Genomic DNA, 12,409 nt, shown 5'->3' on the forward strand with positions numbered 1-12,409 from the left:
CGAGGCAGCCGTCGCGCCGCCGCCGGAAGGCAGGCCCGCCGCGCCGCCAGGCCAGATCGGCCGTGCCATCCACGCCGCGGGGCTCCGCACCGCCCGCATGGCGCAGGCAAGAGGGAAGACCCCCGCCACCGCCATCAGCCCCGGACTATAGCCGGCGGCGTCCTTCGGCGGCGGAGGAGGGAGGGGAGGACGGATGGAGACCCCCGGCAGCTAGGGTTTTAGATCCCGCCCGAGTCGCCCGAGTGGGGGCGACGCGGGGAGCCTCTCTTCCGTGTGTTCACCGAGGAAATTAACTAGGCAACAACCATAGAGATAGAGGGGATCATGCATGGGACATGCACATAGTTATTCAGAGGATGGAGCCGATGGCTGGAGGCCTAGCCGATGTAGTACATGGGGTCGGGCAACTTGAAGGTGCGAGCGCCCTCAGGCGCGCCAAGGATGTCGCTCCACTGGTCGCCGATGTTTCCCACGATGACATACCCAGCGTCCTGCAGCTGTTGCCTCTCGCCGGATTTGTAGGTCACTGCGGAGCCCTTGAACCCTGGTTGCTTGAGCAGCAGGTTCATCCATGCAGAGATGCCCTGGCGGCGGAGGTTGGCAACTGTGATGGCCCTCTGGTCCTCGGTCCGGCCTGTTAGGAACACCGGCTTGATGCCCACTGCGAGCACCTAGTAGTACAGCCGCTTTGTCTCCGGTAGCGCAGGCGCGCTCCCCTAGAACACGTACGCGTTGTAGCTCGTCGCGTTGTATGGCCTAGCCCTGCGGATGAGTTGATGTGTATATATTATTACATGCCCATGGGTTAATGAGATGTCAGCTAGTAGATATGCATACTGAAGAAATTCAACCATCTTTATGTTGTTCCTTAGACATCGGTCGTTGTATCACACGCAATGTGAATTTTCACGTCATATGGTACTACTAATCTAGATCAGCGCAGGCCCCTACTGGTGTTTTCTAGTGGGTTAATTTCAACAAGGTACACATAGAATTTTTAACTTCAGCTAAACTGAAAGATCAGCGCAGGCCCCTGCTCAAATACACCTGCAAGAAATAGCATATATAATGTGTGTTGAGTATTATGTTTAGTTAGGAAATATGAGATAGACTAGGATATATTCCAGCTTGTCTTGTACTCCAAGTTGATCATGTACTCCTATATGTTGGAATTGATCTACGGTTATAACAAACTGAGACAAAGAAGGGGAGGATTTGCATCCCTAGTACATGCCCTGATCGGGGGCATTGACCCAACTTTTGGTTTTGGTCCCTGTCCCCTTCGCACCACTTACAAAATGAGGAGGTCGTACCCCTTGGGGGTAACACACGTACGGGTTAGCACCCGGTTACTCCTAACAGCCGATCCTGAAAGGGTGCTTAAGGGGATCAGAAGACCACCACCACCGCCGGCCACCTCCAGGTCCGTGCCGGCGGCATCCTTCGTGTCTGCTACATCGCCTGCTGATGCCCTTCCTCCCGACGATCTTCTCACTGCTGGAGATGCTAAGGTGGAGCCAGGGGCTATCCTGTTAATGGATCAAGATAATCACGGTTAGTAACCACTATTCTGCTTGATGGGTGTTCTAATCAAGAGATCCAGCTCCTAGTTATCTTAACTCTAAAGTATTATTGTTAACATTGGTATCAGAGCCAGTTTGATCTCTGTTTAAGAACTCCAATTAGACTCGGTTTACTAATTCCTTATGAATTTGAGTAATGTTCATGCATAAATCGCTTCCGCTTACATAATAATGATGATGACATCTGGGTTAAGTGCTAATTGCCCTGACTAATGTTTGCTAATTATGAAATAGCCGAAATTAAATTTTCGCCTAATATATTAGCACTGATTGTGGCCTCGGTTCAGAAAAGGATTCAAATTTTTTTTTTAAGAAAAGATCCCGAGAAAAAAAAAGCTGTTTTTCCCCAAATCCCGAGCACTAGAAGCAAAGAATAAATCCTCAACGTGTTTGGGCTGGGGGTGCTTACCCGCTCCAGATTGGAGATGTTGCCGTGCCGCACACACATCATGGACGCCTACGAGCATGGCCACCACGCCATGCGCGTCAACGTCAGTACCTCATGCTGCAGCAGCATCGTTGAAGGCGTGCCATCCGCAGCGGCGGACGAGCCGCAGGTTTACGACGCCTAATGGATGACGCCGAGTGCCTCGCGTCACCGCCGGCGGGCACTTATGGCCGAACTGGCACCACTGCTCTCTCCTCCGGCATCCCGCAATAAATGTCGTGTAGCTGCACGGGTGGCCACGCTCGACGGAGCAGCGCGCGGGATCCCTCCGTTGCACGCTACTCCGGCGAGCGGAGCCGCCGAACCGCCATGGACACCGGGCTCTCGCGCCTTGCTTTGTGCCGCCGCCAGTGGTCGGTCGCGAGCGGAGAAAGCGGGGGAGGAGAGAAGAATGCGCTAGGGTTTGCCAGCGCGAGTTAGTTTTGTTCCGAAGGGAGCAACTTACAACCGTTAGATGGGATCGACGGCTGACGTTGATGCTCCGCTGCAGTCGGGCTGCGGGTGGCTTAGCGGGCCTAATCTGGCTGTAGGCTACGACCCAGGTTGTGTTGGCCCAGTATAAAGTTTTCTTATGTTAATGAATTTAGCTGCTGGATCGTTCCTTTTATGGGTTGCCGTTGGTTTTAGGCCGAAAATAAGTATCGAGTCGTTTTGTTTATTTTCAGTGCATTTGATGTGTTTCAAGTGGACTAAAAAAAAGGGTTGTTTCAAGTTTTCTTTTGATGGTTTATGCACTGTTTTATTAAGAAACAATATGCCCAAAAATGTCTAACAGGCAGTATTAATAATGATATTGTTTTTTCTTTAAAGGGCTGCCCTGGGTTCCTATCAGCCAAATTATGTCTTTTAGGCAATTGGTATTTTTGGTGCTTTTGAATCATGTTGTTAATATTAGTAATAATTTTTTATGCACTGTTAATACGTCTTGATTGCCTAAATTATGCTAAAGATAATGTTTGAATTTTCTGAATAAAATGGACCAATGAGAAATTTTATTTCGAAAATATTAATGTGGTATAATGTAAATGCCATATATGGCATTTTTAGTGGTGGTATTTTATTTTTATCATTTTAAAGTTTAAATATTAATGTTATGAAATGACATTTGTCATGATCACAATCTATAATGTTTCATTTCGTAATGTTTCAAATATTTTATATGCAAACTTATTTGAGTGTGAATTTAATGTTGATGCCATACTTATGACTTTTTCTTAAAGATGTGGTAATTTCTAATGGGCTCGGGCCACCTCAAGGAAAATGATGATGGACGCGTGGTTCGGTTTTCCGCACCGCACTATGTGTCATAATAATGTTTGGGCATTATGTCTATTGGGCAAAATAAAGTTTTTTGCTTGGTGCATTTCATGTCATTTTATTATGATATACACCATTGAAATATGCATAAAGACTCAAATAATGTTTATTGGGTTATGATCAATCCCCTAAACAAAAAATTTGTTTTCGAAAGTACATGTTGTCATATGTTTGACAACTCTTATTTGCCAAATGTTGTTATTTTGTGAATCCTTGCGAAAAATTTATGTCCAATTTTTTTTTTGGGAAAATGTTATGATATCCTGGCGATAATATTAATGATATTTTCACTCTGAATGTCCTCTTTAGTGTTTACTCGGTGAGAGTAACATTTATGTTTATATGTTAATTCCATTGTCATTTTCATTGTATGTCATTGAGAATTCTAATGATAATTTTGACACTTATGTTCAATATTCATATTATTATTGTGAGATCTAGTGTCAAAAGGCATCAGTGTGCCTCATGGCACACATGATTATATTATGACATTGCTTTATGTTAATGATGGCAATTAATTTAGTCGTAGTTCTTGCTGGTCATTACAAGATTTTATATCTCTCTGGTCAAAATGGAACCAACGAGAAGTTTTGATTAGAGATTTAATGAGCAAATGTTCTAATTGCATATGATGATATTCTGGCCAACATTGCTTGTGTTTCTCATGTGTCATTTACGAGTAAGTAAGGTTCTTTCTCATTATCTACCCAACGGTGATATAGATTAGAATAAAAATTAAGCATGTTCTTTATTCATCTTATTGCGTGGTTAGTTTATGCTTGATTCTCTGTTATGATGATCATACAGTTGTCTCCTTTTTTTTCAACAATAATAATGATGTCAAACAAATGTTTGACATAGACGAACCTTATGCAAAGAACTTTCCCACATGGAGAGTGGAGATCATTTTCTCATGTAAGGAATCTCCCAATGTTTTTCTGCCACTAAGGTTGAAGGATGTTAATCATGATGATAAGGCAGACATTGGGAGAGATCTCAAGACGCATGTGCCATCATGCACATTACTAATGCAAAGGAGACTAAAGTCAAAACTATTGGATTTATTCCACTAGCTTTTGGAGATGACTTAATTTTTCCATCTTATTGATGATATTTTGTTCATGCTCCTAGTTATTGGAGAACCTTAACTCTCAAACAGATGAGGTGATTTTGTATGTTATTAAGTTAACTCCAATTATGTAATGTTAGTCCCACCTTGGTGAGATGAGTTATGTTTTCACTAAATAAATCTTTTGTAAAGATTATATGCTATGTTACAATTGAAGATGTAAAAGAAGTGTAACTAATGAGACCTCATCAAAATTGTGGTTTTAGACCACATTTCGAGGGGGAGAATGGAAGTCTCATTTAATATGAGATGTGACGTTCACTTCTCCTACTTAGACCATATCATGTACAACTAAGCAAAATATGTATCTCAATTCTCTAATTAAGATGGAACCAACGAGAAGTCTTGGTTGGAGAGAATGTATGAAAAGCACATTATAATGTTGGTTGTCTAATTAAGATGCAACAAGTCTTATTTAGAAGAATGAATGAAAAATAACTCCTTTATTATGTTAATGTGTACTTAGTCCCTTATGAGCATTATGAAGCACACATGAATGCTAAAGTGGCAAGCTTGCTAGTCTAATGACTGTCATGATGTAACATGTTGATTTTATATCTGACCAACGTCGTTTATAATCATATGGGACACTCACTCAAGTGGCATGTTTGTCAGTATTATGTGGCTTGTGGTTATATTTCTGACTAACGTTGTTTATAATCATTTGTCACAGTTCATTAAGTTCTTTTCCATCTTCAGCCCAACGGTGTTGTGGTTTAGAGCTGAGATGATTGTTATTAATATTTTGGATATATTTTCCATCTTCTAAATAAAGTGATCATCAGGGAACCTGGAGCATATGAACATTAATCTTAAGGATAACTTCATTAGATCTTTGTTCATATGCATCAGGTAAATTGAGGGGAATTTATTTTTCTCTAATGCAATACTTATTGTTGAGACTCAACAATTTCCCGACGATAGATAATGTGTGTGAATGATCATCTTAGTGGCTTGTTGCCATATAGGATGAAGATTATGAGCCCTAATGATGTATGGAACTCCATAGAATTCCTCAGTGAGTTGTTGTGACATTTGTGTTATTACTATGACATGCTCTTGTGTTGACTTAGTTGATAATGTATGTATGACTCAACTGTACGGTTTTGTCATGGGTGAAGTTGACATAAGGCATGTTATCTAAAGAAATACAATTATGAGATAATACAAGTGTTGGGACACTCATACCATAAGACGAGGGGGAGTAAGGTCACTACCTTGTGGAGATAGAATATTTTGGCGAGCCAAGTAATTTCTATCTTCTATTTGTAACATGAAGAATCTTGGTGATGCCTCATACTTTGCTTCTATTGAGTTTCGCCAAGATATAGGTTCAAAAGGAGTATAAGTTTTATTATGATGACATCATTGATAGAGTACGGAAGAAAATATTACATGGTAGTACGTACTCTATCTCACCTGCTACTAAATTCAAGGGCAATAAAGGTGGACAGTTTAGTGTCCAAGGAACCATTATGAACTGATCAGGTAATGTTAGTTCCTTATGCTTCAGTTGTCAGAAGCAATGCAAGTATTCAAATATCAACTTGCCCTATTTATGACCGGGATAATTGGCAAATATACAAGTCCAGAAATGGACAACCGGAGAAGCCGTGAAAAGTCTTGTAGATATGCAAGGCAATAAAAGTTTACATGCTCACTACTAACAAGTCTGATAACCTCAATATCCTTGGTTATTCAGACATTGTTTCTGCGAGATGTGTGGATATTAAAGTTTCCACGTTATGTTACATCCTCACTCTCGCATATGGAGCTATATCGTGGAAAAGCTCCATAATGACATTGATGGCATTAGAAATAATGCAATTTACGATGTGGCACGTTAAGAGGCTATTGGGCGGGTTGTATGTCAAAGAAGTTCTATTCCCGAAATTAAGGTGGTAGACAACATTTATAAAAACCACCTACTGCATTATGAACACGCAGTTTTCTATGCGAGTAACAACAAGTCAAATGGTGTTGCCAAAACCATTGACAATATGTATCATGTTGTGAAAGATAGAATCCAAGATCAAGCTAATGATGTTAAGCATATAAAAATGATTTGTATGTATTACGGATCCGTTTACCAAAGAGGCTCACCACCCATACTCATGATTATGTTGCCGGCATGGGTTAGGAAAGCTTTTTGATCCTGGAAATTAGGACCATCTTATAAACCAACTCCCAAAAGGTATTATGTTTTCCATTTCTAGATAGAGTGATGTACTATAGGTAAAGAGGTTCAGTGGCATCTCATTGGTCATTGCAACACTTTATTTTGGTGTGTTATTTCTATCGAGTGTGGGCTTATGACGTTTATTAACCATACGATCAAGGGGGAGAATGTTGGAATTGATCTACGGTTATAACAAACTGAGACAAAGAAGGGGAGGATTTGCATCCCCAGTACATGCCCTGATCGGGGGCATTGACCCAACTTTTGGTTTTGGTCCCTGTCCCCTTCGCACCACTTACAAAATGAGGAGGTCGTACCCCTTGGGGGTAACACACGTACGGGTTAGCACCCGGTTACTCCTAACAGCCGATCCTGAAAGGGTGCTTAAGGGGATCAGAAGACCACCACCGCCGCCGGCCACCTCCAGGTCCTTGCCGGCGGCATCCTTCGTGTCTGCTACATCGCCTGCTGATGCCCTTCCTCCCGACGATCTTCTCACTGCTGGAGATGCTAAGGTGGAGCCAGGGGCTATCCTGTTAATGGATCAAGATAATCACGGTTAGTAACCACTATTCTGCTTGATGGGTGTTCTAATCAAGAGATCCAGATCCTAGTTATCTTAACTCTAATGTATTATTGTTAACACTATATACTGTATATATGCCCACAAGGCTCAAGCAATACAACGACAATTTCACCAAATCCCTCTCTCCCTTCTAACATGGTATCAGCCTAACCGATCCAAACCCTAACCGTCGCTCGCCGCTTCCGCTCTGCGCCGCCCTTGGGGTGGTCGGCCTCCATGACCACCGCCGAGGGCCGTGCCGCCGGTACCTAGGGTTCGTCCGCCGACCGTGTTGGCCGGCTGCCTTAGAGAGTCTTTTTCCCCATCTGTTAATTGGGGATTTTCTCTCTGCCGATCACTTGATCGATGTTCTTTTTGGTTTTCTAATTTATAGATCGATCTGCGTTGCCCGCCCCGTCGACATCTATGCGCGCCTCTACTTCATCCTTTGCTGAGACTACACCGGCCACCATCTCGTCGTCCCGCACGCCTCCGCGATTTGTGCGACCACGAGTCGGTTGGCCGGACTCTTCGTCTCCGTCCGCGTCCAGGCTAGCATCTGTGACATGCTCACGTGCATAGCTAGTTGCATGCATCGATGCAATGTCCTGGATGAGGAGGTTTTGGACGTCACAAGCAGGATTCAATCTACATGCGTTGTGTGCAGGCCCGGCTGCTTGCGCGTGCCGCTTGCATGCCTGCGGCCTGTACGATGCGTCCTTGCCTGTTCGTGCTCCTGCCAGGCTGCCACGTATGAGCCGCGTGACTCAGGTCGCGGATACCTCGTCGATGGTTTGCGTCTTCGATCTTTGTCTTCACAGGATGCAGATCGTCATCGAGTGCCCGCACATATTACCGATCGAGCGAACGGTTGCAGCTGCGTCGTCCCATCGGACTGCTACGTCGCCGCCCCATGGTTTTGCCCCGGCTGCATCGATCCGCGCGCTGCCGCTGTGTAGTTCCTTTGGGCCGTACTGCCGCGGCCCGCGGTCAATCGCTGCCCCGAGATCATTCCCGAGGCTGCACCGACTCTCACGCTGCCGCTGTGTTGTCCCGTCGGGTTGTAGCGAGCGTGGCATGCGGTCCCTGCAACCGCCTTGAGATCTTCCCCGTCGTCGTCCTGACTCACGCGCTGCTGCTGCGTCGCCCCTTCGGGCCGTAGCGTCGCGGCGCGTGGTCCACTTCGTCGTCCCCGCGCATCGACTTCTACGTGGTATGCGTCGCGCTGACTTTCTATGCGCGGGAACGCCACCATCCGCGCCGGTTTTCGTCACGGTATCAGGTTCTTCCTCGCCTACTTCGAGCACTGTCGGCGCGCTTCTGACCTAGCCACCGCCTCCTCAGGCCGCCACCGCCGCTCTTCTTCCCGGTCCACGGTGACTACCTCGACACCGGCCACCCCGACTCGACATCGACCACAGCGTCCCTCGCACTCGGCTACCTCGACCACAGCTACACCACCCTACGCTCTCGGCTACCTCGACAAATGGTACAAAGGGCTACCGCCTTGCTTGAGCAACCTCGTTGGTTTCCACTCCACCCACGTCTTCCGCGACGCGTCAACCGTTACGACTGTGGGAGGGTGTCCATCGGCTTGCCCTCAGATTCTTCTCCAGTCTCACCTGTCTGCGTCGCTACTGTCGTGACTGCGGGGAGATGTTGAGTATTATGTTTAGTTAGGAAATATGAGATAGATTAGGATATGTTCCGGCTTGTCTTGTACTTCAAGTTGATCATGTACTTCTATATATATATGCACACGAGGCTCAAGCAATACAATGACAATTCGATCAAATCCTTCTCTCCCTTCTAACAATGTGCATGTACGTACCCGAAGCCGTGCCTGGCGTAGTAAGGTAGGTTGGAGAGCATGGCCTCGTCGATGTCGAAGACCCACACCTCGTTGCCATTGCCGGCGAGCCTGATGCTGTCAAGGTAGGTGATGGCCTGGTCGATGACGACCTTGGAGTCGCGGCGGTAGTGGCTGCTGAGCATGTAGTGGCCCACGTATCCCTCGCAGTTGGCGGGGACCGTCTTCCAGTCCCGCACGTTATACGCCTCCACGCCCAGCCGCCAGCTGTCGCACGGCCAGTGCACACCTACTCGCCCCCCCTATCTCAACGTGTATTTTGGAGAAGAAAAAAAAAGCCCATGTAAAAGCACTACCGTCCGGATCGTTGGCCAGTTAGCCTTCCGCTCTAGTCTCCTGGGAGCCACGTTCTCCTATGATTACTGATTAGCGTGTATCTGGGATTAGGTATCCCTAAAAAAACCTGGGATTAGGCACCGCCGCCGCCGTCCGTCTGCCTCTACTTTCCCTGCTCTGCTGCTCATCATCTGATTCATGCGCACAGTCGGCGATGCAGCCTACTTCACTGCTCCAGCCTCGAATGAGCCAAGGTTAACACATCACACTATATACTAATCTCTCTTAGTTCTCATCTAGATATTATATCAGATTTTAGTTGTTTTTTTGGGTGTGATTTGAGATGCTATCAAGTATTCAGATCTTGTGCTTGTCTTAAAAATTATCGTGATGCAAATTATTTTGAACGAGTTTCTATTTGTGAGTTGAAAGAATTCCTATGTCTAACTTATACAATATACCTAAATTCTAAGATCAAAATTCAGCTACTATGATTAGAAAAAACGCCACCAAACAGTTCTAAGATTATGTTATTTCACTAAGCCGTTTGCTTCAAATTTTCAACGTATTAAAATTTTCAATGCAGCCAATGTGGAAGTTCTCAACCTTGTTCTTGATGATTATTTTTTGCACTAGATTCTTTTTATCTACTTGGCTTGGCCCCCTATAGTCAAATCCTGGCTCCGCCCGCCGTGGCTCCCGAGCTGCCCGCCGGAGCCCAGCAGCGGCCGCAACGCGTGGATGAGTGGCACCACGGCGTCATCTACAGCAGTCGCCGCAACCTCCGCCATCGGCCTACAGATGTTAGGCTCCCACGCGCTGCAGGAGGCCACTGCGGCCACGAGAGCCACGGCAACGAGGATGGGCATCCTTGCCATCGCCATTGTTAGTGTGTGCTACTGCTAGCTCTGTGGTGCTCTGCTTATTGCAGTGTCGTGCAAAGAGTATGTGGTGGGCCGTTCGTCAAATAGTAGAGTACATGTGTTTTCGTTATTCACGTGTCTCGAGTACATAGTGCAAAATCTGTTTCTGGTCCATCCATTATCTTTTTGTAAAGAAGCAATCACTGCCTGTAATGTGCTTCTTTTTTTCAACAATATTTGGTGCCACATAGTGGGAAGGCTAGCTATAGATGGATGATTTTGTACCACTGGAAATGTCAAGCCAAAATCTGTTTACTTTGGCTTAAAGACAGAACTTGTTCTGTCTAGAGGAACTGAAGCTGAGAGATATAATAAGTCCAGATACACATGACAAGATATGGTTGCCTCCCCTCACACTTCACCAACACCAGGTTCTACCTTTTTCAGACTCAAATTTGTTAAACTAGACTAGATGACCCGTTGCGCCAATAGCGCAAAGGCCGAGAGCGAACCAAGTTTTCAAACCTTGCAAGTTACTCCCTCCGTTCCATAATAAATGACCCAACTTTGTACTAACGTTAGTACAAAGTTAAGTCATCTATTTTGAAACGGAGGGAGTAGAATATTTATTATTTAGAGACCAACGCCTACTTATATTGCCTTGTGAATGTTACTATACTATGGAATTAGGAGTGATAACATGGTGTATTCTTCGATAGCTATTTCCCCCATTCCCTCCTATTTATAAAACTGTAATACTTAAAAAAATACATTGGCTAACAGATCACACTTCTACACAAACAAGTAAATGCATAAGATGTTTATATCAGGGAATAACCTTTGCAAAGTTAAGTAAAAGGTTTCATATGAGATATATTGATATACGGTAGCATATGACTAATAAGCATGTGATGTGTTCCACTATTTAGTTTCAAGCACAAGAAGTTCCAGATACCTATCAATTTCATATAAGCACTTTATAATAGAATTTTGGACGGTCTCAAAAAATGTGCACCACTAATTAACACATGCAACCATTGTTACATAGCGAAAGCAAAGCTTCAATTACTTTCAGTAGCTTGAAACTCAGAAAGCATAATTTGTTCTTAGTCCTGTACAAGACTCATTTAAACCCTCCGTGCATTCAATTTTGAAACCTTCTAGTAGAAACTTAAACATCACTGTGCACAGAGGTTATTGTTCTACTAAGTCACCGGACGAATAAACACATATCACCATGATCAAGGCCTCGACCAAGCGACATGTCTTTTAGAAAATATATGTAGAATCTCCCGTCGTCGGACTTAGTCCCCCGAAATGCGGTGACCTAGAGACATAAAAGCAAATTAGCACCACATAGTCAATGACAGAGAACCTCTCAATGAAATTCCATCTAAGCCACCGAAATTTACCGATTGTGCCAATGACTCAAGTACCTAATTTAAAACAATATTTATCTGATTAGCATTTGGTACCGACATTTTTTTCCACAGAATAACATCACAAGTTTTAGGACGCCTCTTCTAATTGAAGACGTAAAAGCCCCGCTTACATCATGGACTATAACAGTGTCCCTTTGACTAATATATATGTAATAATATTAATGTATGAACATGTATATCATACCAGTGTGCCTTTGCTAGTTAACTTCCCTTTATTATAAGTGTGCAACACGCATTACCCTTTGCATATATAAATAGTAAGCAGGCGATCTGCTGGATTCTATAACCCATATATTAAAAATAGAATCCTTTATCGTAAGCAGCTAACATTGGTTTGGGCATACATAAACAATAAGCAGGTGGTATACACTGAATTCTGGAACACCCGCATTAATTATCTATACTTAGCCTTCCCTTATCAGCAAGCAGCAAATATTCTCCCAAAGAAGTAATCTCATGTATTGCAAAAAGCTAAGATAACTGGGCACATCCCACACACGTTGATATTAACCAACATGCACATATCTGTCCTAAAGCAGTAAGCATGAAGCAAACCAATCATAAGCACTAACAGGAAAAACCTTCTCATGTCTCCCAACAGTTCAAAAAACCTTCAGGAATGCCTACTAATTAGCAAGGCCATGTTCTAGCGTACAAAGAAATTATTTCCATCCAGTATATAATGCAGAAGCAAGTATTCTCTGGAAGGATATATTCATATATACCAAATAGACATA

At 44.2% G+C, this 12,409-nt stretch overlaps 1 long non-coding RNA gene and 1 pseudogene across 1 annotated transcript; both read right to left on the reverse strand.

Annotated features, from left to right (window-relative positions):
- Positions 1–323: 323 nt before the first annotated feature.
- On the reverse strand, positions 324–10,237 carry LOC123152073 (acid phosphatase 1-like; annotated as a pseudogene).
- LOC123152074 (uncharacterized) lies at positions 1,153–3,010 on the reverse strand. Its single transcript, XR_006476019.1, has 2 exons — positions 1,993–3,010; positions 1,153–1,529 (listed from the first exon to the last, which is right to left on the reverse strand). It is a non-coding gene; the product is annotated as an uncharacterized lncRNA (long non-coding RNA).
- Positions 10,238–12,409: the final 2,172 nt, after the last annotated feature.

This window comes from Triticum aestivum, chromosome 7A, assembly GCF_018294505.1.
Source record: "Triticum aestivum cultivar Chinese Spring chromosome 7A, IWGSC CS RefSeq v2.1, whole genome shotgun sequence".
Taxonomy (NCBI): Eukaryota; Viridiplantae; Streptophyta; class Magnoliopsida; order Poales; family Poaceae; genus Triticum; species Triticum aestivum.